Below are 8262 nucleotides of genomic sequence, written 5' to 3' on the forward strand. Positions count from 1 at the left end.
GGGCTCATTTCCAGCATTCGGTTACCTACGGCCCGTTACGGGCCTTTTCTGCTTGTGGGCCAAATCCATTCCGTTGATACAGTCGACCCGTTTGTGGCCCGTTAATCTGTTGGGCCATTTTCATAGCATCATAAAACATGGCCTATTAACGGCCCATTATGGTCAGCCCATAAAACGTACGATTTCCACTCTAGCCCGTTTACGGCCCCTTATACGGCCCGTACAAGGCCCATAAATGAGACGGCCCGTAGAAGACGCATTGATCCGACGACCTATAGAAGGCCCATTGATCCACGGCCCATAGAAGGCCCATGGATCCGACAGCCAATAGAAGGCCCATGGATCCGACAGCCCATAGAAGGCCCACAGATCTGATGACCATAGAAGGCCATGGATCGTCCGTCCCGTAGATGGCCCATGGATCATACGGCCTGTGGAGGGCCATGGTCACTACAAAGTTTGGGCGAGTTGGCCCCCGTTTGAACGATATAGCATATTCAAAGAATTATCCTACTCTATACTATCACCTCTAAAAAACATACACTATACAATAAAGAGACTAAGGCATGGAAACATAGAATAAGCCTACACCAGTGATAATAAAGCATACACAAACAGCAAATTACATACACTGGGCAAATACAGCTCCTACATCATGGACGCGCAACAACATAACTTACCATCTGAACTATAATCTCTTCAGAAAATAGGATTGACCGGATTTAGATAGCACAAATTTCAGTCTGCAAAATCTCCAATTCCTTCGTTGTTACCTCAGTGTCTTGTTTTATTTTTTGACTCCTACATCTAATACCTGCATGTCCATTCTCAACTTGTTGATTGTACGTTGAGAGTCTTGTACACGTTGTCTTGCCAACTCTAGTTGATGCTCGAGAACATCAGCACATTCCAATTCCAATCCATAATCATTCGATAACGGCCATGCCGTACTACTCGTAGATCTTTGTGTTGATGTCACTTCAACTTGAAATGTTTCTGTAAGTACACATGACTAGGGCAAAAATATAGTTACAACAGTGAAGCGAGCAAGACAGACTATTTTGTACATGGCAAAACAGGAGTAACAATAATGTTACACGTCATGAATCATAAGCAGGTGATATTTTAAAAATTATAAAAAGGTAGTCTGTGCAGCCTACATACAGAAATCTCTCTTAGCTCACCAGAGGAGCATGATGTTGGGGCCCAATCCAAAACATAGACAAGTTACAAATTTAGACAACACGTTGCGTAGAAGTAAGCAAGCAGTTGGACATTCTATAGCTCAATTAAAGTCTTAGGGAGCATAATGAACAATAGAGTGTTTCATACAAACATACTACAACAAGCAAAACTATGCAATCATTAGCCTAGTATAAACTAGATTGTGAGCCTCATGCAATAATAGTTGGTTAATAGACTTCAAAGCTTCAAGCACACTTAGGCGGAGTAATTAAATGGTAATGCCTTTAATTATGTCAACTAATAGTTATACAAGTACCCAACATCAGGCATCATTCTTTGGGCATCCCATTAACTGAGGACAAATAAAGCAATTGAAAAGAGCAAATTAACTATGCTTGAAACAAACAAGGAATTGAACTGTTGAGTTGGATACAGTGACTTACCTTAATAGGTTGAAGAGGCTCAGCACAGCTCCTACTTCTCTTGCAAGGCTCCTTCCTAACATCTTGTACATGGAAATCCTTAATCTTATCTTCATTGCTCCCCCTCTGCAAGGTGACAGAAACTAGTTACTCGTCTCCTTGGAAGATAAATATGCATACTTTCCAGTCTGTGAACACAAAAGGATGAGATTATAACAAAACAACACCACATAATGAAACATGCCGCATCTCTTGCACTTGCACACAATGAAATGAGAATTTACTATGTCTGCACTATGTAAAAACTAGGCATACCTTCGAACTGGATCTCCAGGTACTCTTGGAGAGGCTACTTTAGTGTACACCCAAACCTCTATGTCACCTATGAGTTAGAAAAGGCCCCACTACAGCAGCCCTTAGTGTTTAAATCGTTGACAAGCTCTATTAGAGTGTTAGGTCAAGACGAGCAAGTAATCAAAGCAAACAGTCCAAGTATGGCTGGCTGATGCAAACAAGCAATTGAATAGATGTGTGAGCAAATCTTACATATCAAGAAAAGAAGCAAAGAAGGAGGCTTAAAGACCATCACTTGACTGACCAGATTTAAGGGGCATTTAAACATCATGTGCAACGTATGAACTAACATAAACATTGCACATTCCAGATTCTATAATGGAATGCACATGTATTAGGTTATGCCATGTATGATGATGCCTAAATGTACACTATTGCAGGCATGAGTGATTCATCAGTGCACGCACAATTGAATTACAGGTTAAGGGCAAGTTCTATTCCGCCTTTTCAGGGCTTATTGTCAAAATAATCCATAAAAGATGTAAAGAAGTCATTTTTGAGTTATGGGCTTGTGCTTAACTAATTTCGCTTTGGAGGGGGGTGTTTCGGGTAGAACCTCACTAAAAATTGAAGGGAAGGGGAATAGTGAAATGACTCTGTTGTCTGCCTATATTACACTCAAAATGCAACTGTTGACGCCCGCGTCACACCTCACCCTCATGTAAAAACAAACACGCAAGCGTTCATTGCCCTGACCACTTGCATCTCCTCTCCCCTTTCCCTCTACCTTGATCCCCTGCCTGCAGCACTAGGGTTCCTCCAGCGAGCCATCGCCACTGGTCCCATGTTGCCTGGTCCTCGACGATGCTCTGTCCAGCTAGGCTACATGGTCGACGCGTAGGGGAAATCACCCTGGCTGCTCCTCCCTCTGGCGCCGCCCCTCATTCTCATGGTCTCCGGCAGCTGATCCACTGTGTATCGTCCAACGCACTACTCCGGCAGGCGCTGCACAACTACAGTTGATGCCACACTGTGGCAGAAGGCACCTTATTCCCCCTCCCCACCTCCGAGCCCGTGGCCTTGAGGTGTTGTTGAAGGATGAGCTCATCCAACAAGGTGAGGATCTCCTCTGATTTTTTTGCCAAATTTTCATTCTGATCCACTATACGATGAATTGCTATGAGCTGCTTCTACTGCTGCTATATGATGCATTGCTATGAGCTTCTCCTGCTACTGCTATATGATGAATTGCTGTGAGCTGCTGCTGCTATATGATGATTTGCTATGAGCTGCTGCTGCTATGTGATGAATTGCTATGAGCTGCTGCTTCTTTATGATGAGTTGCTATAAGCTGCTCCTGCTGCTGTTGTATGATGAATTGCTATAAGCTGCTCCTGTTGATGCTATATGATGAATTGCTATGAGCTGCTCCTACTGCTGCTATATGATGAATTGCTATGAGATGCTGCTGTTGCTGCTATATGATGAATTGCTATGAGCTACTCCTACTGCTATATGATGAATTGCTATGAGCTGCTCCTGTTGCTGGTATATGATGAATTGCTATGAGCTGCTGCTGGTATATGATGAATTGCACACTGCTGCTGCTGCTGTATGATGAGTTGCTATGAGCTGCTGCTGCTATATGATGGTTTCAGGTGGTGCTGCTATATGATAATAACCAGCCACTTGGACCATCGAATTTCAATAAATAATTGTTCTTCATTTAAATGTGGGTCATGCATTCTTCATTTGAATTAGGCAATGGGATCTCTATGGAAAACATTGACCAAAATAGATTGTGCCAAGTAGATGGTATCTTTGTATTTGCATTTTGAGCAAATAGTGATGGTCTATTTTCCTATCATATTAATTACTACACTGGGTTCAATTTGTGATGTTTGCAAGTCAAATTAATTTTCATATGGGCAGCAAAATGAAAAAATATAATGCAATCTAGACTTTTCACCGATCATACCAAAGATAAGTTGAAAACGCAATGAAAGGAACTGGTTGTCTTATTACATGGAGCTTATATTCACAGGTGCTTATTTTCTTACGATAACTCATAATAACTATCCCTAAGAAACTTGGCCAATAGAACTGACATACAAATAACATGTCATGATGATTGCAATGGAGGAGTGATGTACCATATCTACACTCTAAAATATGTCTACATACACATCTGTATGTGGTAGTCCATTTGAAATATGAAAAAGACAAATACTCCCTCCGTTCCTAAATATAAGACCTTTTAGAGATTCTACTATAAACTACATACGGATGTATATAGACATACTTTAGAGTGTAGATTCACTCATTTTGCTCCGTATATAGTCTATAGTGGAATCCCTAAAAGGTCTTATATTTGGGAACGGAGGGAGTATAAGAGTAGACATGGAGATATATCTCCAGCATGGTCTACAACAAAAATGTGCTGGACTAGTTAGCGCCGGATGCTCGCAACGCGATGACATGAGTTCGAATTCTGTCTTTCACTTTAGTTTTTTATATTATATATTACTTATTTAATATGTACTTCTTTCGCTACTGTACTAACAGTGGAACCCACATAGTACATAGAATACAAGATTACAGATGGACTTGTTTCTTTTTAACTTTCTGTACAAAGCTGTAGCCACCCTGCAAGTCACATGTACACTGTACATGCAATTAAGTTTTTATAGAGGGACAATCATACACGCAAATAACTAAAATGGATTGGATGTCACTCTATTATTTCCAGCATAAGAGCATCTCCAACGGCAGTCGGCAAATTTCCTCCCGCTTCCTTCCACGGAGGACGACATCAAACGCCAACGGCATACATTTTCACAACTCTAACCAACCAGATGAAATTCGTGCAAACACAGACTGATTTCGTATAAGCATGAAGGATTTCATATAAAAAGGCGGATCTTCATATAAACATGATGGATTTCATTACATTTACATGAACTAAGCGGTGCCAATCCGGCTCTCTTGGTATAATTAATACTCCCTCCATCCGGAAATACTTGTCCTAGAAATGGATGTATCTAGACTTATTTTAGTTATAGATACATACAATTTATCCATTCTTAGAACAAATATTTCCCGCCAACTGGAGAGGGAGTACATAATCTAAATGGCTGCCCGCGGATCCCTTTGTCTTCCTCATGTACGGCAGACACTTGCGGTGTCGACGAAGCTCCTTGGAAGAGACGAAGCAGCAAAGAAACCACCAGAATGTGCAGTCGTTGCCTCGGCGGTGGCCTTCATGGGACCCAAGTGGCGGCAGCCTCCCATGTTCTACTTCTCCTCGATGATGGCGGCGGACACGGAGAACCTGGCCACCGACTCATCGCTCTCCACGCACTCGGCTTCTGTCTCTGCCTGCATGGTGTTGCCGCAGGCATGGGAGGCGCGCCCACAGATACTGGTGGCACGGTACGATGCGGCAGCGATGACGCCCGTACCAGTGTGCTCTCCGCCGTGCTGGCGTTGAGCAACTCGCCACTCCTCATCGAGCTGAACTGGAGCGGCGAGTTGTTGAACCACGCGCCTGCTTGGGGCGGCAACTGGCTCTGTCGGGCCAAGCGAGGTTGGTGAAGCACCGAGCGGCCTCGCTCGTATCCAGAGGGCTCGGCGGACCACCCAGCCGAGTAATATGCCGGAGAATGGCTCCCCGGAAGCCATTCGAAGAGTGGAGAAAATGATGAAGGAGGAGATGGGAGAGCGGCGGAGGGGTGCGATTCTTGCTCGCTGTCTGTCTGGCCTCGTGTAAATAGAGGGCGGACGGTAGGAGCTTGGCCGGCGTCTGGCCTCGTTTAAACTGAGGGCAGACGGGAGGAGCTCGGCCAGTGTTGCGTTTAATTCTGGCCCGCTCATGAACGGACGTGTGGCCGGAGTAGGTTTCTTAGTTTTCATGCAGGTTTAATGGAGGCGAGGATGCGTGTTCAGCCGGGCATGCAGCGGGCGGCATAGCACTATTCGATTTGACTGCGGGTGGCGTAGTTCCTGATACGGCTTTAATGCAGACGAGGGAGGGAGTAGCGGTTCACGAAATGTTGAATGGCCAATGCATCCTCCTTCAATTAATGCATGATGGAAGTAATGGGAGGAGGACCGGGAAAAGAGGCTGCACGATGTGAATGCAACGCAGTTTGCCCTCATATAAAGGTGCCCCTCCATTCCAATGCATCTACCACATCGTACACACCTAAGCATTTTCCTAGGCACCTACACTACGCGCAAAAGTCCTCGCTCCAGACCCATGGCGGCGATGTGTGCGAGCGGCCAGCGGCTGTGCCAGATGGTCCACGACGCCGGCCTACGGCATGGCGCCGAGGATCGTCTCCAGACGGTGTTGGCGACCAGCTGGTGGATGGCCGCCGTCTACGCCAACTACGACTCTCAGTTGGACCAGATGATTGTTTGCACCACCAACAAGTTCACCGTCATCAAGAAGCTTGCGGACGATATCGCCGTACTCCTCCAGCCCGCGCGCCCGGGCTCCTCATTACCTGTCACCCTAATCGGCCTCCATGTCCGGAACCTCTTTCAAGCACTGGTGGCCCTGCGACTGCCCGCCGACGCCACAAAGAATGCCCTCCTGGAGGTCGCGCTCGCCGCGAGGCGCCTCGCCCTGCAAGAATTCGTCGACCTACACATCCATGTGTACATGCAAATCGTGTACATAGGTATCTGCAAGGCCAGCGAGGACGCTACGACGTTGGACTTCCTCAACCCCCTAGGAGCCTAGGATGCCTTTGCTAAGAAGCACCTCGACCTCGCCACAAAAGCCGCCGCTCCTTAGCCGCCGGTGAGTGGCCCGACGCACTAAGTTGAGGAGGAGGAAGTCGTATGTTGATGGATGCATCTTTCTTCTTGCCTTCTGTAACCACCACTGCGATCGCTTCATCAGTGTGGCCTTAATTCTTGTTGTGCTATTGCATTCTCGTTCCAGTCAATACCGACATGTGCGGTCCCTTTGCTTAATTATATGCATCACTGTAACTAGTACCCCATCCGTCAATTTATAAGCTGGGCTTACCTTTACCATCAACTTCGTGCAATGCACGGGCATCTTGCTAGAAACACTAGAACATGTCGGACCGCGTGTGACCAAACCGACGATGCGCCAACCTAGCTACTACGTACCGTGCTTATCTGGCGGAAATAGCCCCACCCTATAGTTTCCAATCGTTGTTTCTATCTATCGATCGTGCCAAGGTGCAGAACCAAAATGTTACAATTTATACATGTTTCACTACTCCTACTCCTATACAAGACTCAGTTGGTGATGGTGGTGTGTCTGGCATCCGTCGTTTCTGACCATTAGATCTGCATCTAACGGTTGTGAGGTAAGTTGTGGCATTTTTGCAACAATAGCCCACTTCTCTGGTCGAATTTGCAGAAAACCCCTTATTATCTTGAAAGCAACCACATCCCTCCCTCACCTCATCAAAATATCCTGAGAAATATATTTTGAGTGAAAAGTACTCCCTCCGTTCCTAAATATTTGTCTTTCTAGAGATTTTAATAAGTGACTACATACGGAGCAAAATGAATGAATCTACACTTGAAAATATGTCTATATAATCCGTATGTGATAGTCCATTTGAAATCTCTAAAAAGACAAATATTTAGCAACGGAGGGAGTAATATATTAGAAGTATATCAAAAGAAGAGTGATTTCTTTCAAGTTTGTGAACAAGTACTACTATTCTACTACTTTGGATCCGTCGGAACGCACGGGCGCATTGCTAGTAAAAGGAAAAGGCATGCCACGTTCGCGTCGCACTCCCCCCACAGACGCCCGGGAATCAAGAGTACTCCATGGCCCGTCCGGCACGACACATAGCTTATGGAAGGCGTGTTGCCTAGCATTTCACTTTCATGTGGGACCGCTGTTGAGCAAACTGACTATTGGCAAACCGCACCCCGCCCACCGCCGGGTTGTAAAACAGAAACGTGGGGAAGATCTAGCTGTAGCACGGAAGCCAAGAAATTTGGTGTCAGATGGGGCTCGTTGATAGAGTAGGAGCATTCTGTACAACTCTACTCCTACTAGTACCAAGTTTGTACTATACAACTAGTACTACCGCTATACAACTAGTAGGTACGTGCACGACACAACATCGTAGGAACAAAAAATGGGAATATCTTGTTTTGGGTAATTTATCTTTTTTTCAGTCAACGTGGTATGAATAATATGATGTGGGGGGCACCCATGAAGCTTATGTGGCTGGGTTGCATGGCTACGAAAGGTTAGAGAAAAATAAATAGATAATGTGTTTAGGGTGCACTCCACTAACTAGATATTCTTTGGATCCATTGCAACGGGCCGGCACATCTATATCTATACCCCCTATAT

Source organism: Triticum urartu, chromosome 4A (assembly GCF_056163025.1).
Source record: "Triticum urartu cultivar PI428250 chromosome 4A, HENAU_Tu73, whole genome shotgun sequence".
NCBI lineage: Eukaryota > Viridiplantae > Streptophyta > Magnoliopsida > Poales > Poaceae > Triticum > Triticum urartu.